The sequence below is a fragment of the Chinchilla lanigera genome, unplaced genomic scaffold, assembly GCF_000276665.1.
Source record: "Chinchilla lanigera isolate Chin_1 unplaced genomic scaffold, ChiLan1.0 scaffold00016, whole genome shotgun sequence".
Taxonomy (NCBI): domain Eukaryota; kingdom Metazoa; phylum Chordata; class Mammalia; order Rodentia; family Chinchillidae; genus Chinchilla; species Chinchilla lanigera.
The window spans coordinates 23,603,235-23,629,678 of record NW_004955417.1 but is presented as its reverse complement, the minus strand read 5'-3'; the positions used below and the strand labels follow the sequence as shown (position 1 = coordinate 23,629,678).

The following is a 26,444-nucleotide window of genomic DNA, read 5'->3' as shown; positions in this document are numbered from 1 at the left end:
CGAGATTATAGATAAAAGTTCCAACTTCTAAATTTAAAATTGAAAGTCCATCTAAGTGAATAAAGTACCTGTGGTTTGTAACCTGAGCATGCTATTCCCTGGGGCAAGGGATTCCAGAAATGAGTATTTTAATCTGAATGTTTCTTGGTGATTAAGTGCTAATGGATTGCTTGATCATGAGCAGACATCATCATGGATAATTCAGCCAGTACCTGCAGAATCTTGACCTTCCTTAGGGCACCCTAGGACTGAGATTTGCATTGTCAGGGACACTTTCCTTTTGACAGGGCTGTCTTTTTAGTAATTTACATTCTAGGGAGCAGTGAACACAAAGTGGAACTTTACATACAACCTGAGTGTTTTAAAATAATAACACTGTGTAATCATATGTGGTAGGAATTGGGGAAGGGGATGAAGGAAGATCTTCTCTTTGGAGTAACCAAGGAAAGTCATGGCAAGGTGATAGCATTTGAGCTGAAACTCAAATGAGGGAAAGAGGAAGACTAGAAAGATCTGAGCAGCGGGCTTTCTAGGCAGGCTACAAAGGCAAGGTTCATGAATGAGCTCAGTGCTTTGGAAGGACAGAAAGAAGATTAGGGAGGCTCATGGTCCTATCTGAGAGCTTGGGAAGGGTAGTCAAGCTGAGAACGTTGTGTTTTACACTACATCCAGTGGAACCATTGGAGGCTTTTAAATAATAAACTCATTGGATCTGTTTTATGTTTTGATGTGCTCCATCTGGCTGGGTGGAGAATGAACTCTGGTAAGGGAGGAATTCAAGGCTGTGAGAGCTTAGTTGTGAGATATTGGTCACTCGGATTAGGGATGCAGCAAGAGACTATGATAAATGGCGGAATCTTGACTGTATTTTGGAAATTAAAGTTGGCAAGATTTGAGACAGATCAGATGAGAGATGTAAAGAAAGTGATAAAAATGAGGGTCATTTCTACTTTTTTAGCCCAAGAAACTTGGTGGGGGTGACATCACCAACCAAGATAAGCTGTGGGAACATCGAGAGTTTTATTTTGGATACACTAAATTTGAGATGTCTCATAGATAGCTGAGAGACCATGTCAAGTAGGCAGTTGGATAGATGAATCTAGAGCCCCAGGGAGTGTTGAGAGCTGGCGCTGGAGATTTATGAATCATCAGTACAGAAATGTTGTTTTAAGCCGTAGAAGAGAATGAGGTCACTTAGGAAAGGAATTTAGAGAGAAAAGAGGGTGAGGGACAGAGTTCAGGGTTAGCAGGGAAAGAAGACAAGCCTGAAATGAAATCTAAGAAAGATCAAGGTCCGGGCTGGAGGAAAATCAGGAGTGAGCAATGTTCAGAAACCAAGTACAGATGTTTCTGGAAAAAGAAAGCTACATACTGAAAACTGATGTATGTCCTGTCCCACTTCTTGCTTTGTATTTCTCCCAAATTCTTGCAATACCATACACCTCTCCTTAGCATGTGATCTTACTGGAAAAGAGGTTACAGAACAGCAACTGTTTGGCTATTTTTCCCTTTTGTTTTGCTGTATTAAGTGGATGAAATGGGATCTGAGGGATCAGAAGAGTCTTGGGTCTTGGGCCTATGCTTCAACCCTGGCAGTTTTCTTGGTAAGAATGCTCCCTAGCTGCAGAAGGTGCGAAGCTCCCTTAACCTCACTTAGGAACCTTAGTTCCTCCCTTTGTTTTCTGGGGATGACAGTGTTCATGTTATAGATTTGTCATGTGTATTAATGTGGGGTCTACAAAGCACTAAGCTCAGGGCCGGGCAGAAGGAAAGGAGACCACACATGGTAACCTGTGTTCTTCTTTCCGTGCTTCACTGGCTATGAAAATAGATCACTATCAAGTAATCCTGCAAAGCTTTTTGTTGGTTGATTGTTTAAAAGTGCATTAGAGAAATATCTACATACTACTAGTATAGGACAGAAGCCAAGCACTCGACTTTGAAACAAATACCCCTTTATCATCCCTACTCCCTCTGCCAAATAGTTTATAGAGGTCTCATCTCCTTCAGAGCCAGCATTCATGAACCTGAAATAAATGCTGTTTTAAGAGAAGGCATATAAGTGGGAGAAACATACTTCAGTGCTTCTCTAGTGAAGAATTAGTCGGTCCTGTCTTGGAGGCTGGATTATCAGGCTGCCAGTGAGCAGATAGAGTGGGAATAGGAGCCCCTTCAGAGCAGAGAGAGGGTCCTGAACTCTGTTAAAATCAGCATGCTGTTTCCTACCTTGGGGCAGCACACAGCCCATTTTATCCTCTGAAGCACAAGAGAGCGGGTCAGGGATATAATTGAGCAAATGTCTCAGGTTCATTTTGCAGAAAATGAGGCTATTAGCCCTCAGCTGCTCTCTGAGAGGTTTTTGTTAAACATAACAATTCCTTTGAAAATGTTACAGTTCTCCTGATGGTCCCTCTGTGCCGACCACTTTCAACTGTAGAGGCAGGTGGGTGGCAGTGGCTGCCCGGGAGTGGACCTGGGAGTCATTGCTGATGGAAACATAACAACCTTCTTTCTCTAAACTGACAGACCCAGTCTCTTCAGTGGCACCTGTAAGGGCTTGGAAACCACCCATCACTCAACATGCATGCCTATATCTCAGTTCTAATGGACCCTTTAAATTTCTCTTCAAGGGAGTTATCACTTTGGCCTGACTAATCAAAAAGGTAGTACACGGTGGGACAGTACTACCTCGGTTTGAGTCATGCTTCCATCATTTAAGATCTCTGTGAAATCTCTTATCCTCAGTTTCATCACTTATGAAATGGGACTAATTACTGTTGCAAAGGACTGACTTGTACTTAATAAAGATTGATGGGCTATTTCATGTGCTTTGTAATAACATGGAAAGACTCCATTTTCATCAACTTATAATAATTTTATTCTATTCTTTGATTGATATTTACATTTGCATATATTTATAATAAGTCACAGTATGATGGTTTGATTCATGCCTGCACTGGGTAATGATCAACTCAGAATAATTAACAAATCCATCACTTTATAAACTTTCATCATTTCTCAGTGATAAGTATGTTCAAAGTCCTCTCCTCTAACTATTTTGAGATATATCATGTAGGTCCATAGAACACCACCTTTTCCCTACCTAATTATACAAGAATCTTATTTAAGAGGAATTTTCATATTGTTACTGTCATTAGTGGTATTTCACATATTGTTAGTGGTTTAAAAACTGCATTTTATCCTCTGATACTTTTTAAAAAGGAGAAGTACTATATTAGGAGGATCTAGGAAAGTAGATGCCTGGTTCAGCATAATGACACCGCCTCTGGTTTTATATTTATGAGACTGTCTAGCCCATCCAACAAAATGTCAGCACAGAGCTGGAGTAATCTAACAGGGTATGTTTATCTTTAGGGTGTTTGCAGTGGTGTGTAATAGCAAACTGTGATGGAAATTGGCTTAAATAGTAAGAAAGTGCATCTTACGAAGCTACAAGTCTGGAAGGAGGCTGGCTGGCCATGTTGAGAAGGAGCCATCATCCCCACGCCTGTGCGATGCTGTTCTCAGAATGATGTGCTGGCCTCCAGGCCCCTCTGGTCACCAAATGGCATGTTAGCAAGCCAGGTATCGGCTCCAAACATGAGCATGTCTACAAAAGCAAGATGGAGCATTTCTCCTCATGTGTCTTTTCTCTCAGGGTTTTATGGATGGCTACAAGAAATTGCTTGCAAACTTCTGAGCAGTTTCTACCATTTCCATTCACTTGACAGTTTCCTTAGCATGTAGATGGTCTCAAGAGTTGAGCACAGAATCATTCAACATCTTGCCAGCCTGGCACATGGGAATCCTCTCTCTCTTCTGCTTTTATCTCCCTCTGCATAGGCAATTACACATTTTCAGCTTTATTACCTGTGGAGCCTCATTCCTGTTTCCAATTTTTAAAAAAACAATCAGTCTGAATTATCTGTCACAAACAACAGAAAATGACTCTAGCTGATGCAGACAGGAGAAGGATTTATTTAAAATGCACTAACTAGTTCCAGGATTATTTTAAATTTTCTTTTGCTATGAAGGACATTATTGGGACAATTGGCAAATTCCAAATAAGGTCTGCAGATCCGGTAATAGTTTTGTATTCATTTTAATTTTATGATCCTGAAAATTGTATGTGATTATGTAAGGGAACCTTTTTAACGAACACACAGTGTTATAGGGAAAAGGCTTCACATCTGCAATTTTACCATTAAACAGTTTAGAAAATTTATACACACACTGAGGCAGTGGAGAGTAGAGAAGAACAAAAAGAAAGCAGTGTAGAATATCATTAGCATTAGGAATCTGGCCAAAGGGATTTCCAAGAAGTTTTAGAAATACTCATAAGCTTATGTGTGTTTAAATTACACACCCACAATGTTTAGTGATGCAAAGAAATGGAAGAGAAGATTACAGTGCCACACGGGTTCAAGTACTGACTTTGCTCTCTGAAGACAATGAGGAAGACACTCAGGGAATAGCTGGAGTAGACCACACTGCCAGTGAGCTGAGCTGAGAGACTTCAGGGTGGGAAGCAGTGCTGCAAATCCCAGCTAGGAGGGGGCCCCTCGTGGACAGTGCTGCCACCTTTGTGATGTGCCGGACATTGCATTTTCCTCGCTCCTGTGCCTGGCTCTGACATCACACCATCAGCACAGTTGCTGTCATTGTTCTAGATGATTGATCTATTTATAACCATCACCACAACCATCTCGATGACCTCTGCCCTTTTGGCTTTATCATATGCAGTTCAAAGTCCAGAGTGTGGAGAGCAGATTTACAAAGCTCAAGTTATGCGTCTGTATCTAGGTGTAAGATAGGCTGGTCCCCTGAGGTTGCAGTCTCTGGAGTGACACAAGAGTCCTGCAGTGGCTACCGAGGAGGATTCTCCAAGGAGGAATGGTTTCTACCCTTTTGTGTAGCCCACAGGTGTGACAAACTCCATTACAAGACGATCCACACAGTTCCTCCTTTCAGATGTCAAAATGTGCTCTGGGTGTTGCTCTGTTGAAGGCTGGAGTGAGGAAAAATGTGTTTCTCTCAACTTGAAAGGCATAAACTATTTACAGATGTTGGCTCTTGGCTGTCATATATCCTCAGAGTGAGGCTGATATGGAAGAAATTATCCTTGGTGGCGTTTAACCACCTCCTGGCATTGCATGGAAAAATGGAGTCCTTTGTTTTCAGTCCAATGGACTTTATCTGAAATATTCCTTATTCCACACATAAGTATCTTTCTTTGTTCTCCCTGCCGACTTTTTCACTGTTGAACTTTCCCCTCTTGAGTTTCCCTTTGTAAAAACTCTTGTGTTATTTTACATGAGTTTGACTTTTTTGCTGAAGAAGCTACTTGCTTCCTGTTTGTCAAAAGGAAACACCAGTCCCCAGCTCTGCGACAGATCTGGTTCATAGTAGGGATGCAAAGTACTTTTCCTTCTTACTCAAACCTTGTTTTACTATATAAGTATATTAAGTGCTGTGATATTGAGATATACTCTGGTTTAGTAGTGTAGAATTTGTGGTATAGAATTAGGAACATGTGTTGGGTTCTTGATAGCTTATTGGGAAAGCAAGCTTCATGTTTTAGTTAAGGAAAAACAGCAATGTCATACAATTCTTAAGAGCATAATATTTTACTTTTATGAATATTCCCTAAAAATGATTACAAGAAAAAAGCAATATTTGAAATATTGTACTGTAAAAGCTTTTGACGTTTGGTTAGCATTGTTGTGCTACTTAATTGTAGGATGTTTCCTCGGAGGAGGAAAGGAAATTTGAATGCTTCTTTTGGCTGTCAGATTGAGGATAAGCTTACCTGGCCTCTGGCAGTGCTAACCATCTTTCTGAGAAATATATGACTGAGGGAGAGGAATCGAGGGAAGGAAGAAGTCTCTACCCACACTCCTCAAGGAGTGACTCGGGGGACAGTCTGAATTACGGGACTTACCGCAGCAAGTAAACATTGCCTGAGTGGATTGCTGTGAAATGCTTTATCTGAAGATGACACTGGAAAACACTCATCAATTACGGAGTCCTTGTAAAGCACCAAGAGTACCCTCAAAGCTATTGTCCAGAAAATGTGAGTAAACTCTTCATCTCCCACCTCCTCTAACTACCCCTTCCTTCACAGGTGACCCTAAAAAGCTAAAGTCTTCAGCTATTTGCTACAAACTTGCCATGTAGTAGAACCACGTATCAGTTATTTAAAAATGCCCATTGCAGGACAGTGACTTTTGATTTTCTCAGAAATGATAAACACTGACATTTGTCTTTCTAAACCCACTGATTAATTCTGTGGTGTCCAGTTACAAGTGAAAGCACCAACCCTGGAATTTCTAGATGGCAGAATTACACTAGGGTAAAACAAAACTCCAGATGTTTTTCTAGAGTAACTGTGGAATATCTATTACAGGAAGTAAGGCAAAATGGCTAAATGTTTTAACATGGTGGAACCTGGTAGTCAAACGAACCCACATAAAAATAGTGAGGGTTGGGCTGGGGATTTAGCTCAGCTGCACAGTGCCTGCCTGGCAAGCGCAAGGTTGTGAGTTCAATTCCTGGAACCAGAAAAAAAAAAAAAGAAATAGCGAGGGTTGATGCTTCAAGTTCCTGAATGCCTACACAGTCCATAGAAGGGCTGCAGGATATTCAAGTCTATTTAAAGTGCAAGCGAGCATTTTTGGGTGTTTCCTTATGCACATTCACTTTTCTGGGGAAGTTTCACACTTTCTGTTGGAGTCTCGAGGGAATCAAAGACCTAGAAATTTTTGGAAATACTGCTGTATAATGAAGACACAAATTTCTCCCAATCACAAATGCCTCTACCCTTCGTGAAAGTCAGGACAAAGGACAGAACAGAGATAGCTTCTGGGAGGGTACGAGGAGAACTGCATAGTTACTGGGATGAGTCGAGAGAAGCAATTAAGAAACTGCTGCTGGAGGTTTCCCTTGAATACAATTTTAAACACTGAAAAATTGTTGATGCATCTTTTGAGCATTTTCTAAAAGCATCCGTGTAGTCCCAGGCAAAATTTTGTAATAAAATGATACATACAGCCTCAAGTATGTGGAGACCTAATTGGATCTGTTTCTTAAAGGAGTCGTGTACAGAACAGTTGATTAACTATAAATAACTTTTAAATGGCTTTCACTCACATCTCAAGAATGAAAGCATACCCCTGGCTTATCGTATTCCTCCTAGCTTCCTCCCAGCACCTCAGTCCCCTCATCTCACAGCTCTCCCAGAACCTGCCCCGTCGTTGGTCACCCCTGTATTCTCTGTCCTTGTGGAGGCTGCTTCTTTGCCTGTCTTTGGCTTTACTTTTGCACCCTGCTCTTCATGATGGAGATGACTCAGTGGTGTGGTTTAATCCTTCTTCCTGTCTTCTTTTTCTGCATCTGCCCCTCTCCATCTATTTTCCACTCTCTATGTTCAACAACTGGGCTAGAAAAGACTCCTTTTAAGGGGCAAGAGAGGTGTGGAAAGGGGAGAAACAGGGGCACACCATCCTAGATCTTGTTCTGGTTGCACACCGCGTAATGCTGATTACAAGAAATGAGGGACTTATTTCATTGCTTAATTTTTAAACCATTTCGTATGCCTACCAGGCAGTTTCCTGATTTGGAAAACCACAAAAGAAAATGGAAATGTTTAATGCTTCCCAGAATTCTGGTTTCTCAATGCAGTTTTCACTCATATAAAATCAGTTTTATTCCAGTGCCACTCAGAGAAAATGTGCAGATTGTGTCACCTGTGTGAGACATCACGCTACACACCGGCTACTTAGAGGTGAAGGGAAGGCCCACCTCGTTTCCAGGGAAGGACTCTGCAGGGATGGGGAGGTAAGCAGACGACCAGTGTGTGCAGATACATGCACCAGTGATGCTGTGTGTTCTGGGCTCTGCAAACTCAGTAGGAAGTGTCTGTGCGCCTGCAGCAGGAGAAGCTTTAGCTAATGTCTGGAAAATGAGTATTTAGCAAAGGTGAAGATGAGTCTACAAGGGGCGTGATGCACACAAATGAAGTCAGGAGAGAAAACAAGAAAGCATGAGAAGACGGGACTGGAAGAAAGGAAGGAAGCCAGTGTGACTAAAAAGGTGTCGTGAGTGTCCACGGGGAGAGACCGGCAGAGTTGGGCTTGCACGCAGACTGGGGGGCCAGGCACCTGTGTAGGTTGCAGAACGAACAGCTGAAATAGCTGTCCATTTTACTCCCTCTCCCTTCTTGAGAGCTCATCCATCAGTTGTGTAATCTAGAGGCAGTTGATGGCGAAATCATGATCCAGCTCCAACAGCTCTGTGTAAATAGTTATCAGATCTGGGAGTCCAGCTCTAAGGAAATGGGCCAAAAAACCAGCAAGGTGAAAGCACAAAACGGGAAAGGAAGGACCAAAAATTAGACTCTGCCTATAATGTGATCTATGGTGTAAACCTTGCTCACAATATGAGCATTGTGTTTATTATTTAGAAAACACTTCCCCATAGAAGAGGTATGGATAGAATACCTTCTCTTGTAAGTACATCTGAAATATAGAAGAAAAATGCTGTGACAACATTTGTTCCACTGTCCCTTCCCCATCCCATCGGGCTGTGTAATGTTTTTATTGAGATGGGAAGAAAGGTCTGAAACCCAATTTTAGGAGAGCATAGCTTTTAGGAAAGCAGTTGTTACCTTTCTCACGAAGTTATTGTCACTGGTAGTATCCCTCACTGGAAGCACCCGCTGTTTGGGACGGGAAATTTGCTTGGTATGTGTGTATTATTCATATTTACAGCCAGCCTGTTATAACAAGACTTTAGAGCTGCCACCTCATATTTACAGACATACAGCAATAGCAAGGGACAGAGGAATGGCGTTGGCATTTATTCCGTGGATATTTTTATAGCCCGTACTGTGAGTAGAGTCACTATTGAGTGACTCAGAGAGCTTACAGACGAGTTAGGGGAGGTGTGAACTGCACATACAGGAAGGTTAAATAAAAATAAAATCTAGATGACAAGAAATAACATAAACGAAAACATCTTCCGGCACCACAATTGATTATCGAATAAGTGGAAAGAAGCTGCCGACAGAACATCTCAGAACCTCGATTCCCACTTAGAAATGTGCACCCTGCATGCATGAGGCTGCGAGTCTCTCACAGCTAGCAAAGGCCTTCTACAGCGAGCATGGGGGAGGAAAGGAGGACCCAGGGAGACAAGAGCACAAGCGCCACAAGTGCAGGAAGCAGGCTGACTCCCCAGGGCGTGTGTAATGTACCTGGAGAAGCACAATAAACGTGTGCTCAGTTGGCGAATAGGTGGCTTCTCGAAGGGGGACCCGGACTCCCAGGACTGGACAAGCACTGTGATGGCCTCTCAGACGCTGCAGCATCCTTTCTTCCTTTTGTGCTAGGCACAGGCACATAATAGGTGGTCAGTAAACGAGCAGGGAAAGAAGAAAAGAATTAGTTCAAGCCCTAGGATTATAGAACTGGAAGGAAATGTGTGGGATCATCAGCCATTCTTCAGTCCTCAAGAAAAGGGTGTCAACACGTTTAACAGAAAGAACAGATGGGCCAGAATCTGAGGGAGGAATTTGAATGGAATTTGATGTAAATCCTGCCTTTATCAGTTTCTTCTCTGTGGCCTTTAGAAGCTGGTTTGTTAGTTGGGCCTCAGTTTTTTCATCTCTTTAAGGGGAATAAGAAATTATTGTGGTACAGAATATTCATAAAATTATAATAAGATGGTTTATTAAATCATTTAATAGCTCAATATGTATTTTTATAAGAAGAAAATTCCTAAGATATGTTGAGCTGCTGTGTATTTTTCTGGAGTCTTTTAAAAGGAGAAATACTAACTAAACTTAATGAGGATCTGTTTTTAAAGTTTTTTCTCTTTATTTTGAGACAAGGTCTTGCTATATAGTTCAGGCTGGCCTTGAAATCACTATGTAGCCCTGGCTAGCCTCAAACTCATGGCCATCCTTCTGCCTCAGCCTCGTGAGTACTGGGATTATGGTGTGTACCACCACAGCCGATGATCTTTCTATAAAATTTAACTCATGGAAAACCCTAGTGCTTTTTGTTGGTGTCATGCCTGAAGAATTTTACACACTAGAGAAAATGCTCCAAAAAATAATATAACATGATAGTGTGGATTGTCTGACAGGAGGCTCTCTTGCTGTGTAACAAAAATTCTTCAATATTCAATGAAAAACTTTAACAACTTAAGGTTTGAGAGATGTCAAGAATATTAATTGGGAGTATAAATTGGGAATGGTAGGACTTTGGCTGTCACCTCAAAAGACAAGTACTCCTTCCTAGTTCATATTACCAGGCAAGGCTTTGAAAGAGTGGGTCCAACTGCTATAACAGATGATAATGGTTATGGCAAAAAGTGTGGGTGCTAGTGTCTAGTGTTGATGTGCTGCCGCTGTCCAAGTTCCAGGATAGATCCTCAGGAGTCAGCAGTGGGAGGAATTGCGTAGGCTGTCAGAACTAATAGTCCCAGAGTCTGGGAAGTACGAGAAGGGTGACTTCCAAAACTACAGAGGTGAGAGCTGGGCAGGGAGATATGTAAAGCTGTAGAAATATTAAGCAAACGGAAGCAGTTCTTTTCATTTCTTATATTTTGCACAGTGCCAGCTCTGGGCTTGGGGACAAATCCGCTGACAAGTGATTAATATCAGGGAGAACCACCCAAATCCAGAGACATACATAATTTTTCCTCTGCCTATTTTTGGTTGACAGCCACTTGGATAAGACACAGTCACTTGGATGAGACGTGCCAACAGGGTCAAGTGTGGTCATGGCAAAAATCGAGTTCCAGTTTATCCTTGCCACTGGTGTGCTCTGTCACTTAAAGTATCCTGAAAGGAGAGATGGTTTGCTTTCTGGTCACTCTCTTTGTGAACGAGGAGTGGCAATTTCTTCTTTTCTCCCCATTTACGCAATTCAGTCAAGTTCCATAACGGAATATCTGGGCTTTTTTTCCTCAGATCTGCCTCCACCTACACTGACCTTAAATGACCCCAGTACTTCACTAAAATCAGAAACACAGAATCAGAAAAAAGTATGCATTCCTGGTGAGGTCCTTTACAATGAACTAATCATCTACCCACGCCCTATTCTGCAGATGAAAAAGATGAAACTTTGGGAGGAAATGAAATCATGTGACCGACCTGCAAGGAGAACCCGGACCAGAACCCTAAACTCTTGACAGCTGGGCCAAAGCATTCTCCAGCATTCACTGCTTGAGAAGCAGGATGCTCTGAGAAGCAGAAAAGAAGCAAACTCGGAAAAACCTACAAGAAGGAAGTCTGAGCCACAAGTACCCGCAAAGATAACACAATCTTAAAAGGGCAAGTGAATTTGATGTGCACGCGTATAACGTGAAAATAAGGCAGACCTGCTAATGTTTAAGTGATACTGAGCAGTGGCCAGTGCTGGCCCTCCAAGAAGAGGGAGGAGGCATGAAGCAAAGCTTTCTTTGTCCTGAAGTTTCTTGTGCTGGAAATCTAACGTTTACCTGGGGCAGAGGAAGTCTGTTTGGTCCCCCCTCTTGCATGGACTGGGTCCCTCAGGGAGCAGACACAGGTACCACTGTGGGGAGCAGGAGAGCTGGGCCCAAAGATTCTGTCCCGTCTACACACGGCTTCTCCAGTGTGAAAGGGGAAAGCTGTGGACCTAAAAGGAAAATGGCGAGTTTAATTTGTGCCTATCGAGATTTGCTGCAGATTTGATCTATTTGAGAGTGGTTCGGGGTTCCTTAGGACTGATGGACCCCTGAGACCCTCTGGTTGTGGAGCCTTTTAGGTCAACAGCCAACAGGTCAACCACTTTCTCAGTGGGTCTGTTCGATCCAGATGGTTAAGTGGTAGGATAGGATGAACATAGTCATCAGGTCTCCTCATCTATAGATTCAGGGCAATGCCAGCTACAGGGTTATGGTGTTTGATGCACTGACTCACCCCAAACACCCATAGAACAATTTTTAAAGATGAAACAGTAGAACTTGGCAGCAATCCAGTACTGAATGAGGAAGATCACTGGGCTGGGTGGACTCCAGACTAGACAAATAATGAGGAAACACACTTCCAAATAGCTCTCAAGACCTCTAGCTCCAGGCACAGACTACCTGCTTCAAACCCTGTATAACCCTTACTGGGTTCTTGAACACATTACATAAGCTCTCTGTGCATCGATTTTCCCATCTGTAAGGTAACAATTCCTCTCTCACATGAGGATTAAATTAGAAAATATTTATTAAGGAGCTAGAAGGGGGTGTAGCAGAACTTAAATATTAATTAGATATAATTAACATGATGTAAGTATAGAGAACCCATTGATAGCAGGTGAGAATGAGTGGACATGGCGGACTCTTTAAATATAAACACAGCAATCTGCAAGTACAACATAAGATTGTTAATGGTGCTAGAAATAGTAATAAAAGCAATGATTGAGGAAATAGGAGCAAGCAATTTTTCTCTGTAATTTAGCCTCCCACCGAGAGTGAGCACCAGGTAGCAATCATCTGGCAACTTTGCATCAAGCAGACCAGGCCTTGGGGCTTAGGGAGAGGGAGCTGACTCATTGGCCCAGCGCCTACAAGGAAACAACTAGCCGCACAGCATTGAGCTCCTACCCTAAGCTCAGCAATGAATGAAGCACAGATAAAATGTTTCCTGTCACCAACAGGAAGCATGATGGGAAAGAAATACATAAACTGCCGCTATCACCATCAGAATAAGAACCCCACTACCTTCCCAGAGAGACCCACCCTGGACTCTAAGCACACCCTCCTCCACCATTTCAATCCTCCTTCCTCTCTTTCTGCCTAGTTAGGTGTTTTTATTGTATATCCTCAAAACTCCATGTCCGTATCCTTAATGTATAAATCCTGTTGTGCAATTTTGAGTTTAATACCTGTCCCACTTCGTCAGACAGTAACTTTCTAAACCCAAGACTGTCTGTCTTGCTAAATCCCTAACACTCGGTTTCATTCCAAGCATGAAAAGCACTCCATAACTACCGCTGAAAGAATGACCGTGGTGGGTTCTGTCTGACGGAACTGAGGACAGGCACACACGGAAAGAACCGGGCTTTGAAGGGAGGTCAGGAGTTCAATGGGAAAGGCATATTTGATCATTTGAAACAAGTGGTGCCCACCCAAGTGACTGACCTACCTGATTTGCTCCTATCACCAGACATTTTGCTTACCTGAAAGGGGTCATCACAGGCATCACCATTTGGACATTTCGGAGAGATGTTTGCTCAGGAAGAACAGCAGAGTCCTATCACTGGCCTGGGTCCTGAGTTTAAGCTCTACTTCTGCCCATTAGGAGCTTTGCTCAAGTTGCCTCACTCCCCTGAGCCTCAGCTCCCGCTTCTATGGGTGGAAGCAGTAAGGTTCACCCTCACTGAGCCATTAGGAGATTTGAGCTGTACATACGGGGGAACCCCCTGCACGCTGCAAACATTAATGAGAGCTGCGGATTGGCATCCTTGGCTGCAACAGAATTTGCCAGACTGATAACCATCATGATACAAGCAGCACTTAAAACTGCCCATCGTCAAAGGAGCCCCCTTGGGAGACCCCAGGGTACCCAGAGTGTTTTCTGAATCCAGTTTTGCCATTAAAGAGAACCGGCACATCAGTGAAACAGAACTTTGTCAGCATTTGTTCCCTCTGACTCTGGACCAGGTCTGTTGCCTGAATTTTATGTTAAGTAATAAAAACACTGCCATTAAATGCACTGCCACGAGTCAAAAACCTACTCGGGGTAAGATATGGCACAGCGGTCCCCAAGAAATGTGTTTTTTAAAATGTGCTTAAAACTACTAATACTTTCTGTAGCTGCTTTGCAAAACCACCAGAGCTGAAGTATTTGTATTTTAATGTTTATCCCCAAACTGGCCTGCTGTTTTCAAATTGCCCAGGAAATGCAATGTGGAAAATGGAAGGAAACCAGGAAAAGCTAGATTTAAAAATGCAGCGTTAGTAAAGCAAGCTGTGGGGTTCTGATACCTGAACAGCACCATAAAACACTCATAATTAAATAACTATTCTTAACACAACTATTCCTATTTTCCCCCCAGCCACTTAGGTGAAAGCATTTAATGTTCATTCTTTCATTACCAACCAGAGACTCTTGTAAAGAGGTAACTGGTTCCAGAAATTGTTAAAAATGTTTTAATAATGGTGTCCTCTACAAAGGGGAAAAATGTATTAGAAAACAAAATCAGGTTTTAACTTCTTCCTGCGGTTATTTTTATTGGCAGTTGGCCCTCAGAGAATGATTTATATGGGGGAATGTCGTACTGCAGAGCTGCGACACCAGTAGCCTCAGTGCAAGAGTATTAACAAAATGCATCCTAGTTATCAATGTCCCAGACACAATGGCAGAGTGCGAGGGTGATAACAGATGCAAGAAGGGAGATGTGTGCCGGAAAACAGAAGAATGGAGCAGCCAGACCTCCAAGTCATTTAGGAGGAAGGAGAGGAATGGTGCTCAACTCCAGCTAAGACTTACAGTGCTGTTCCCACACACTAGCACGATTCAAACAGTATTCTGCAAGTCCCACACCAGCCTCGTTTGAGGACGGGGTAGCTGAGGCTGAGATAGTTTGAGGAAGTAGTGCAAGGTTGGAAAGGTAGCTGCAGACATACTATTATGTCTCGTTCCAGGATGACTCTTGATTCCTTCTGCCCCTACTATTCAATGAACACCATCAAAGAAAAAGGTTCAGTTATCAAGGCTAAAAAGAAATGAGGCAATGTTCAGAGCCTGCCAGAATCCAAAGGAAGGGGAAAATGCTGTGGAATTTCTCAGAATATGGTGCTGAGAAATTGGTTTCAGAATCACTCCTAAAAGCTTGTTCAAAAAGAATCACAAGTCTTCCCCCTTTAGATTATAGAATCCAAATCCTTAGGTGTGGGGCTCAAAGATACAAGGATGTGCATTTTTCCTGAAGAATTTAAAGCAATTGTTTTACACACTTAGGGACCAAACACAGCCACCAAGTATTACATACTACTTTATTCTCCAGGCTTAACTTGATGAGAGAAGTCTCTGAAACACGACCTCCCATGGCACAATTCCTTCGTGGGGCACACTTTGAGTAACACTTGTGTATGTTTATACAGTTGTGATCCTCCTAAACTCATCCATTTTGTGAATAGAGGAGTCCTAGGAACATGAGTTTGAGATTGGTGTAAATCTCTCTTCCATGATATAATAAACAGTCACACAAGTTATTTGTCCAGATTCTTATTTTGTGCACAATGATAAATGTGTTTTCAGCTCACAATCTACTCAGAAAATGATTTCCCCCCTCAAGAATGGTGTATTAGATATCTACTGCTCTGTAACAAGTCACTCCAAAGCTTAATGTCTTAAAACAACAACAACATGGGCCGGGGATATACCTCAGTGACATGGCACCTGCCTGGCAGACATGAGGTCCTGAGCTCAATTCCCGGTACCAAAAAAACCCAAAACAACAACACCAAAGTGGACATGAAAGTCACTATGTTCAATGAAAAATCAACTTTTTGATTTTTGAAGATCATATGTTGCATGATTCCATTCATATAACATTTTTGAAATAATAAAATCCTAGAGGTGGAGAACATATAGTGGTTTCCAGGGAGGAGCGATGGTATTCATGATGGCTATAACTCAGTAGGGTGGCATGAGAGGTGATAATAGAAGAATTTCATATTATAATGCCCTGCTGAGTATACAAATCTACACACTATGTGAAATGGCACTGCACCACCCCCCATACACAAGACGCCTGGTTTGGCTCTTGGTTATGACATTGTATGGCAAAATGTTCTTCCTGTTCTGTGAATTGTCTCTTCGCTCTATTGGTGGTTTATTTTGCTGTGCAAACTTCAGAAGAAACTGATTGATGTGTATAGGAAGTTTCTCTCTATTTCTGAAACTTCCTATTAATCTATAATTATTTCAAAATGCAAAGTAAATAAAACAAACCAATTATTACATCACAGTTCCTGTAGATCAGAAATAGAGCAACAGGTGTCCCTGGCTTAGGGTCTCTCAAGAGGCTTCAGCAAAGCTGAAGATGGAGCTGTGGTCTCAGCTGAAGGCTCACTGTGAAGATGATCTGCTTCTCTGTGCATTCCTGGCAGGACTGCGCGTCTCCTGATTGCTGACTAGAGCTCTTCCTCAGTTTCTCCCTGGGCACCTCCACAAATCAGTTCACAACCTGGCAGCTGGTTGGGTTTACTTAAAAAGAGGAAGTGATAGCGGGCACACATCTCAGACGGGCAGCCACAGTCTTATTTTAGAACTTCAACTTGGAGCTGGGAACCTGTCATTTCTATTATGTTCTTTTCACCACCAAGCCTGGCCATCTCCAAAGAAGAGGGAATAGCACAAGGGTGCAAACATCAGGAGCCAGGCATGCCTGTATCGTGCAGAGGAAAACAGATGACAGCTTCTGTACATTAGACTGTCCCTCAGCTGTGGAAACCTCACTATGCATCACACTCTGCCCAGAAACAAGTATTGAATACAGCAGAGATGGATGGTGGTTGTATGATCATTGGCACAATGCGCTGTCAAAGTCTGAGTGTCTGAGTTGAAGTAATATTTTTTCCAGAAAAGTGTTTTAGGAACACCTACTGCTGAGATCTGTTCATCCTAAGAAATGGTGGGGTAAATGAGCTGCTTAGCATTGCTGCTGGTAACGAGCTCAGCGTTGGGGTTCTTGGAGAAGTAAGAAGAATCAGCTTCCTAGAGGCCCCAGAAACAGTCATCCACCTGAATGTCCCGGGGGTGGGAAAGGTACAACACTTAAGTGAAAGTTTCACACTGGCAGAGAGAGCTAGTCCTTTGAAGTATCTCTGCTTCTCCCCTTCTTCCTGGTCACTGTACTAAATGACACTCCAAGAACCTTTTAACTTAGGCAGAGTGGTTTGCTACAGTGGGGTGGGCAGAAGTGAGGGACACAATTTCCTGGACTGGGCCACAGGATGTTTGCCATGCATGATTTCCATTGACGTGTGATGTGAATGAGAAACATTGTGACGCTAGGCCGTGGGGACTTGGGGATATCTGTGACAACTCTCTGACTAATTAGCCATTGTTCTATAAGGCAAGTCTGAAATAGAGTGTTTTCCAAACTGTCTGATGGTTTTTGAGGACATGCCTCATTGCTTTAGGCACAGAAATACACTATAGGATGCCCTCAAACTGTATTTGCAAACAGGAAACTGTTTAACCGAAGTGAGTGGAAAACAACAATTTAGCACTGTCAAGTAACCCCTGGTTTCATCTGTATGTATGTGTGTGTTTATGCAATACCAAACTATTAATCTGATTAAAAGAGACACTTTTCATGTTATCTAGTTACAGTCTAGTCAGTCATAATCAGCAGTGTGGGGTAGATCATTTTTTCTCAAGATGTCATTTTATTACTTCATACTTATTTTATGAAAAATACAAAGTTGCATTGAATTTGTGATATAGAGGCAGGTGGACCAGTTTCCTCTTTGAGTGCAGAAGGGTCAGTGTTACGGTAGCAGAAAATATGGGGTCCTGATGGAACCTGTGGGGAATACACTGCAGCAGCATCAGCCTAGGTGCCAGTTAAGGTAGTTATGCCGCCTTCTTTTAGATGGTCACGGGCTGCCACTGGGTCTCTACGCTTCTGATCTTTCATCATCCATGAGGAGCCCAGTTCTATAACAGCATTTTCTACGGTTGGTCCTGACCTACAGAGGCCTGACACCATGAGTTTTCCTTTTCTTTTGCATTTTCTAAAACCAATACTGCTCTCATCACAAGCACCTGGGAAGGGCAAGTGGTTCTCTGGGCCCCCAGCAGAGCGTTTTCAGATGGTGGCCTTCTGGTCATGTAGGGTCAGTCATGTGTTTTTCATCAGGTAATTTTAGTAGCACATGCTTGTAGTACATGAGGTTTACATTCCTTGTGGAAAGTTGCATGTGACACATCTTGATACCTTTCTTCATCCCCTCCCCCTCCCTTCATCCCCGTCTCCTCACGCCCTTCCTTGTTGTTTTTTGTACATGCTTGTGATGCATAATGTGAACATTCCGTGTATAGAGTTGGTACAGATGCATAACACATCTTCATTCCTTCGCTCATTCCCTCTCCCTCCCCCCTTCTCCCACCCTTTACTCTAATCCCTTTCCCCCCAGACAGATCTATCTCCCTGCCTCCCATTATCTACCTTTTCCTGTGCTCTTTATTTACACTTTGGGATTCTCATATAAGAAAAGCCCTGTGATATTTAAGCTTGTATGACTGATTTATTTCACTTAACATTACAGTCTCAAGGTGCATCCGTTTTCCTACAAATAACTCAGGTTTATCTGTCCTTATGGCAGAGTAGTACCTATTTTGTGTAAATATCATGGTCTTTATCCATGTAACCCATTCTTGCATGCTCACTTCTCTGAGCATTGAGATCCTTTTCTCTCTGTGCTGCTGTTGAAATCCTGACTTTTCTACTGTATTTAATGTGGCCGTTACTTTATCCAGGCTGTGCAGAGCCATCCCAAAGGGTATATGAAGCAGTGCTCAGGGTGTTCCAGGATGTTACCTTCTGTGTCCCAGAAGGTATCCTGTATCAGTAAATTGTCCTTCATCCAGCTTGATCTCACCTCTTTGAGACACATCCTCAGGATCCTTTCCCAGACCTACCCTCAGTGTCAGGGTCTCATTTTTCCCTGTCAGTACTTTGGCGAGGAGCCTTGTCGGAACCAAGAATTCAGTCCCTTCGGAAGTTTCCAGCTCTTGCTGTTAGGTTCTGGTCTTGATTTTTAGCACATGTGGCTCTTTGGGTACGGGTGATGAAGGTCTTTATAAATACCACAAATGGGGTTCTCTGATATTCACATATTATTTCAAATTGTCAGTTATCTTCCTATATCTGCATTTTCATCTCCTCATTGATCAGATGAACCAATTCCACAGGTCCTGTAATTACTACTTTTTCAAAATTTTCCACTAGTACTGGTAGACAGAAGCTGGAAGCCTTCATATCCACACCACAACTCAATTCATTCAAGGTGAAAAGGGCAAGCATACAGTTACCTGGGCAAGGGACTCTCACTAATCCCTCTACTTCAAGGATGGGCCTTTCATTATCACCCGGGCTGAGGACAGGGATCCTTGGGCAATGGGTTTATTAAGGAAGTGCTCTCAGGAAAACCTACAAGGAAGTGTGGACTCAGGACATGATGGGAGAGAAGTCCAGAGCAGGATTTGGCTAAAATCTAGTTTAATCCTTACACAGGGAGCTCCAGAGCCTGAGGGGCAGTTCAGGGAATTGCTCCACCTTGAGGCGAGGGACCGGACTTATATTTTCAACTCATTCTGTCGTCAGCTGTTGGCTAGTCCCAGGGAGAGGTTATATAATCTGTCAGACATCTACAGATGGGGCAGCTCTTGTCAACTGAGGGCAATTTTTGGAAGAATGGCACACTTATGTCCCCTAGATGTTGACATTCATAAAAAGGCAGAGGATGGGTGACCATCCTTATAAAGGGACCTGGGCAAGATGCTGACAGTTCTAGCAGAGAGAGAGGTTTCTGCAGGGTTGATGATAGAAGCTTCTGTAAGTGTGGGAGCCTTACACTGTCTGAGAAGAATGAATACTGTTATCCCAGTCCTAGGTTTGCTGATTGCTTTACTGAGGCTTTAATTCATACATTCACACATGCATGAATTCACTGAATAGACCAGTATTGCATGTTTACCCCAGAGCGGACATTACCTTTCTAGACATGGAGTAGATTTCAATGAAACAAGATGTGGTCCCTGACCTTACGGGAATACATCCTAGTGACAGAAATAATTGTAACATCATTACAGTGGAGCTGCACTCTGTATACTTTTAGTTGCCAGTTAAGTGATGAGTGCTTAGAAAGAAAAACATTTAATAGTGTGCACGAGGTGAGCTCCTGTGCTTAGTACCAGCCCAGGGAAAGCTGTATTCTCTGCGCTCAGTACAGCGCGAGAGTCATACAGTTTGCTTTATCTGAATATCACCTAACCAGAATCTAATTGCTGTATTTGGTGTAAGTCGACTGAAATTAATTTCTTTTTCACTTTTATTTCTAAACATAGTCCATTTGAACTGCTATTTTTGAAAAAATAAGACTGTAGACTGTAAATAGAGTGGGCAGCTATTACTGGAAGCTTCTGAGTAGCTCCAGTGCATGTTTTGGCTGTAAAATTTAAGCTGTATCTAGATTTACATAATATAGGCCACCTAATTTTTCTGTAGGTGCATGTGAACTGGAGAACGGTATCTCACTGACCTGCAGTTTTTGTTAAGTGTAGCCTGTATAGAGCAACTTGAGGCTTTATGTGGGCAAACTTGGAGCAGGGAAAGTGTTGGTTTCTTTAAGAGACAGCACATAAACAAGCTTTCTCAGGTTTATTCAAGCCCAGACTGATTTGCTGATTCTAGTACCTTGGCCTCTGTTTTCCACAAAAGGGAGAGAACTCAGTGTTTATATTGATTGGTTAAAGGCGAGCTTGAGTCAGCTGATGTGTAGCAACGGCAATATTGAGTTGTTGAGTTGTATTTGTGGCTTGCCTAGAGATGAAAGCTTTCTATTGGATTATTGTGGGGATGGGTAATGCAAGCAAGTAGTCATCAACATTACTGATGACTTTGCATTTGGAATCAGCAACTAGGGTACATAGGGCTAGTTGATCTGCAAGGTTTAGCCATAAAGTATGAATGAGAATGAATTGGCGAAATGATTGTTAAGAGATCATCATAATGCATTCTTTCCTGGTCTGTCAGAGAAAATTTCAGCCTTTGAAAAGAAATTTACAAAGATCAATATTCTGTTTGAAGCAATTTAAAAAAAAAATCCATCAGGGTCAGGGAAACTATGGAGTTACATGACATCTACTGACGGCAGAGAATATCACAATTCAGGCTGTGCTGAGAGATGATCCCCCCAGCCTATCAATACTTGTAACAAATATCTGCATGTGGAAATACTGTGGCTCTGGACTATCAAGCTAGAAGCCTAGGGCCTGAAGTTCCCTAGTCAGCTCTTACTCTTGTTAGGGATTGGGTGGGAAGTGGTTGGAGCCAGAAGCCAGTGTTCGATTTAACTTCTTTCAGGTTGAAGGATGACACCAGCCTCTTGCCTCCAGCTCTGCCAGAGAGCAGCTTGTGAGAGATTTGTGGGCTACATTGTGCACAGGGGCAAAACACATCACTGTCTTTCTACCGGAGCTGTGCCACTTGCTCTCACAAGGCAGGAACCTAGCGTAACTCAGATAAAGCTCTAAGTCCACTGTATCTGGACAGAAAATGAAGTTCTCAAGACAGCGATAATAATTAAGATCGCTGCTCTATTGGTTATCTAGTGCCACAATAATGCTGTAGAAAGACAACCACAAACTTCAGGGGTATATATTAGTAAATGTTCAGTTTTACTCGTACTTCTCTGGGCTGGTGAGGTGTGGCTGACCTGTTTGTTGTCGCTCATGTGTTTGTGGCCCGCTGGTTGGATTCCTGGTTGGATGACTGGGCACCTGCATGGCTCTGGCTCAGGTGCCTTGTCTCTGCTCCATGTCCTCTCACCCTCCAGTCCACTCCTCCCGGATTGCTTGTGCTATAAGTAGCATCTAAGAGAGCAAAGGGAAGGACTTCAGGCATGCAGAGGGCTGGGCGTGGAACTGGGAGGCCTCTCCCTCTCCCACGTTCCACTGGCTAAAGCAAATCGTGAAGACAACCTACTTTCAAGGTAGTAGGAAAAGCTTTAAAACCACATGTACAAGATATGAATTCATGGAAACATGGAGAACTATGGACATTTTTGCAACCAATTTACCATGTTTTGTTGTGGATAAAAGCTCTAGGTCAAAGGATGATTTATTGAGAAGTGGTTTATGATGAACCAGTCAAAGTCAGGCTCCTAGAAATGGAATCAGACCAGCCTGAACTGACGTTACGGAGTGGCCCTCCCCCAACAGAAGCAGACTCGTCTTTGGAATCTGTGTGCCCATCTTCCATCCATCCCTTTATTCATTTTCCATTGTTTTCCGAATTATGTTTTCAGCTGTGTTTAACAAAGAAGCTTATAAGTTATTTCCTGCTAGTGTATAAATGATGAATAGAGGCAAAAGGCATTGAGCCTCTCACTGTGCCTTCTTGTAGTGTGAAATAAAATGAACTGAGTGCCAGGTGTCGAGGTTTGGGCACTGGACAATAAGCTGAGGCTGGCATTCCTCTCCTGGAATTGCCTCTGAGGGAATGCAGGAGGAAACTGCCAGAGAGCTGGCTTCAAACGAAGATAAACTGCTCAGTAGATGCACAGATTTTGGCAATTTATTTGATCTCTCTGAGCCGCTGTACCGTCCTTGATAAGACAGAAGTAATGGTACATACTTCAAGGCCTGCTGTTGAATTCAATAAGGTAATGTAATGGTGAAAGCAGACCCACCTCAAAATTCATTCCTCCATCACAGATGACTCTGTATCTTTGGCTCAGTGTTGAAGATGGATTCTACTGTTCCAGCTGAGAACTCTACTTACTGTTCCACTGCCAGGAACAGTAAGTTGGCCTGCCAAGAGAGACAGGCCAACATGTACTGGGTATGTCCAATTGGCAGACACTGTTTATGGTCATTGAAGGTATCACTGTGTCTATGGGATGGTCCCTGCGCCCAAGGAATTTATAATGAGGCAGTTCTTAGGGGTAACATTAAGACCTTGTACCTCCAGATAAAGGGCTTAATGCCTGTCCCTACTCACTGGGTTTTTCATGGCCTTCATGAAGGATCTGATTATCTAGACAACAAAGTAGTCCACATGAGAAATGACTATGTCACTTCCAAGGGTCACAAGGGGGCAAGGCCATGGAAGCCAGGCAGGAGATTAATTGGGCAAAAGGGACTTAGCAAGATAATGTTCCCAACGTTTCCTGGTACATAGGAGACCTTCCAACTGCCAGCTGTCATTCTGCTTCCTATAATGGCTTCAGCAATCTTAGGAATACCAACTTTCATTCCAATGAAATTCATTAGAAGTCAAAAACTACCTAATCATTCAAATAACTGAGTAGTGAACATTTTCTGAGTATAAGCTTTCATTTTTTCTCCTGAGTGCCATTAATGTCTACTTCACATATACCATATACCTTTTAAAAAATTAATTCAGCTGGGGATATAGCTCAGTGGCACAAATACCTGTCTGGCAAGTACAAGGTCCTGAGTTTGATTCCTGGTACAAAAAAAAAAATACTTGAATTGTAAAGGAGAAATTTTTTTGAGGTGGGATTATTCTGTATCTTGAATATGGTGGAGGTTACACATATCTATTCATGTGGTAAAATGTTACTGAATACACATCCATGGGCACATAAAAATTGACACAGTCTGAATAAATTCTATAGATTATACTAATCTCAGTGTCCTGGCTTTGCTAATGTAAGATGTTCCTTTTGGGGTACGCTGGAAGTTGGGTATGCTAGACCTTACAGTATTATTTTTGTGACTTCCTCTAAGTTCATAATTATTTCAAAATAAAAAGGTAAAAACAGATGTATTAGAATTATGTATGTGCTCCTACAGCAACTGCTGTTACCGCTTCAGTATCTTACCTTACTATTTGCATATCTTTCTCTCTTAGGAAAGACAGAAGGAAGTCAGTCATGCTTACCATTATGTCTGCAGGCTTAGTCCGCCAGTGAACCACTGGTTTTCCAGTAATTTCACAAACACTCTAATGAATGAATGGACAAATCTGTTTTTGAGCCCTCTATAGCTTGGCTTTATTAAGGAAGGAAAATAACTAACGTTAGGTAAGGCCACTTCCCTAAGCTCACACACTTGGTTAGTGGTAGTCTCAGGCTTTGCTACCCTCTGCTGTCCAGGAAATGACAGTAGGAAAGGAGGTTCATCCCACGGCATCTTCACCTGTGTGTTAAAGCAGATTGAGTGCCCAGCCTGCGGCTTTCCAATGGACATTTATCTGAGATTACAGAGAAGCAAACAGAGCCCTGGCCCTGCTGTAGATTTCTCTCCTCGAAGCAGCCTATGCTTGTCTGAGGCAGGAGGGCTGGCTTCCCTGACTTAGAGAACACTTCAGAGGGAGTGTGTGCCCTGAGACTCCATCAACAGCCAAGCCCATGCTGGCCATTGTAATAATGTGTCCCTCTTTACTTTCCATCCACAAAACATTTTGCCGCCATTCACTAATTACTCATCTCTGGTCAAGGTCGATAGCAGTCCAGTGCTCTGCCTTTAATATTTAACTGGACTCAGAAAGGAACCACGAGACCCCTAAAGTGGCTAGGTAAGCACATGACATCATCGCATGCTGGACAGTACTTTCCATTTTCCTCTAAGCAGGGCTGTAGTGCTTGGGAGAGCAAAGCCCTGATAGGACAGGAGAGGCTACAGGAAGCAGGGAGAGCCTTCCTGGTAACTGTCCTGCTTCCAGCTGAAAACAGTGGTTTAGAGCCTTTGCTTTGCTCCTAATGCGGACATTTCTCCAAGCTCGCAGGTTTTAGAGCTCATGGCCTTCGCCCTCTGCATCCATTGCTCCTGGGCCTTTTCCCTTTCGCCCCATTGCTCTTGGGCCAGGCTCCCTGTTGCTCTCTCTGTCTGGCTATGTTGCTCTTTTCCTTTTTCTCACTGTGTGGTCTTCTTCTTCTTCCCCTCCCTACCCCTAGGCCCTTCCTGGGCTTGTGCTTGTGCCCCAGGACACACATTTTGTCTTTATCACCTTCAAACTGCTATCTGTAATAATGAGTTTTCCTGAAAGGCTTCTCTCATCAATCCTGGGTTACCTAAGTATCTCTTACATTATACTGTCCAAGTACTTGAGATTACTTTTGTAGCCATTATCCTAATGGTGCTTAAAGAGAAGGAATTATATAATTAACTGTTTATTATCTACCTTCTCCTCCGTGTAGGCTGCATAAAATTCTGTGGCACTCATATAAAGAATAAGTGTTTGTCAAAAATGGACTACAGTGTGGATCCAATGAATTAATAAATGAACCAAGAGATCTGTGATGATCTCACCCTTTGAATTAATGAATGAACCAAAGAATGAATATCAAAGGTCAGGAAGGCTGGGAGGAAGTGGCAGTGAGCCCATATCTCCTCAGAACCTGCAGAGAACTCAGAAAGCATCTATACAGTCTTCCCCAATGAAAATGGCCCTCTAAACAATACTTCTTTCTTGCTACTGCAGATTGTTGGAGATGAAATTAACCTAAAACTTTACGGGAGAATAAAGAAAAGAAAAACGCAGACTATCGTGATAAGCCAACTCTCCTTGGTTTCAGAGCTCCTGGCTCATTTTTCAAATAATGAATTAATAGCTGGGCAGTATTCTCACTTATGATAATCTTAGGTAGGGAATATACTTTTTAAAAATATTTTTTTCTCTTTAATAAGCATGTAGTAATTGTCCATATTATGGGGTATAGTATATACGATGTGTAATGTATACTAGAACTGGCATATCTATCACCTTATACATTTGTTAGCTCTTGGCATTGTGAACATTCAAAAACCCCTCTACTAGCTATTTTGAAATATTCAATTAGTTGTTGTCAACCATAGTTATCCTGCTGTGCCATAGAACATTAGACATTTGTAGGAATGCAATTTTTATTATGTGAGTTTTGATGGTTGTTTTCATTATGAATGAAAAATATAAAGCATGTGGGTTTTGCTTTTCTCTTGAACCGGAACTTACATGAAAACAGTTGTTCACTGAGCTCCGTAGCTGGGTGTTCTAATTTCTCCCACTGTCATGCATCTTTTTCCAGCCTTTGTCTGTGTGCTGGATTCCTGCCCTGGATACTCTGTGGGGTCACTGTGTCAGGGAAAACTTTTGTCTCCTCTGACGTTCTAGGCATTCTATCTTCCTGCCCATGTCTCAAAAGAATCAAGTTTTCTCCCATGCAGATTCTTTTCAGAAGAGAGGCCAGAGTGAGTTCCTTCTGATGTTTATATCAGTTTTTACTCCTAAATACCTTATATCAACTATGACAATGTAAATAGAAGCATGGAAATGCTATGAACACATGAAATCTTAGCCTCCTCCAGCTCCATAACAAAACACCATAGATGAGGTGGTTTAAGTAATAGTAATTCATTTTGTCATTGCTCTGAGAAGTTCAAGGTCAAGATGCCCCCATGGTCAGTCTGGTGAGGCCGTCTTTCTGATTTGCAGACAGTTGCCTTCTTGTTGTATTCTTAAAATGTGTGGAGAAAGAGAGGGAGAGGGAGGGGGAGGAGAAGAACAAGGGGAGGGAAGGAGAGGGGGAGGGAGAGAGATCTCACTTTTTTTCCTTTATATAAAACAACCAATCTTATTAGATTAAGACCTTACCTTTACCACCTCATTTGACCTTAATTACCTCCTAAAAGCTCTATCTCCAAATGTCATGGCAGTGGGTAGAGTTTCAACCCATAAATTTGA

The 26,444-nt window shown here is 42.5% G+C and overlaps 1 long non-coding RNA gene across 1 annotated transcript; it reads left to right on the top strand.

Annotated features, from left to right (window-relative positions):
• Positions 1-5,846: 5,846 nt before the first annotated feature.
• LOC106148194 lies at positions 5,847-11,583 on the top strand. The gene is made up of 3 exons (XR_001233412.1): positions 5,847-6,073; positions 7,713-7,836; positions 11,113-11,583. It is a non-coding gene; the product is annotated as an uncharacterized LOC106148194 (long non-coding RNA).
• Positions 11,584-26,444: the final 14,861 nt, after the last annotated feature.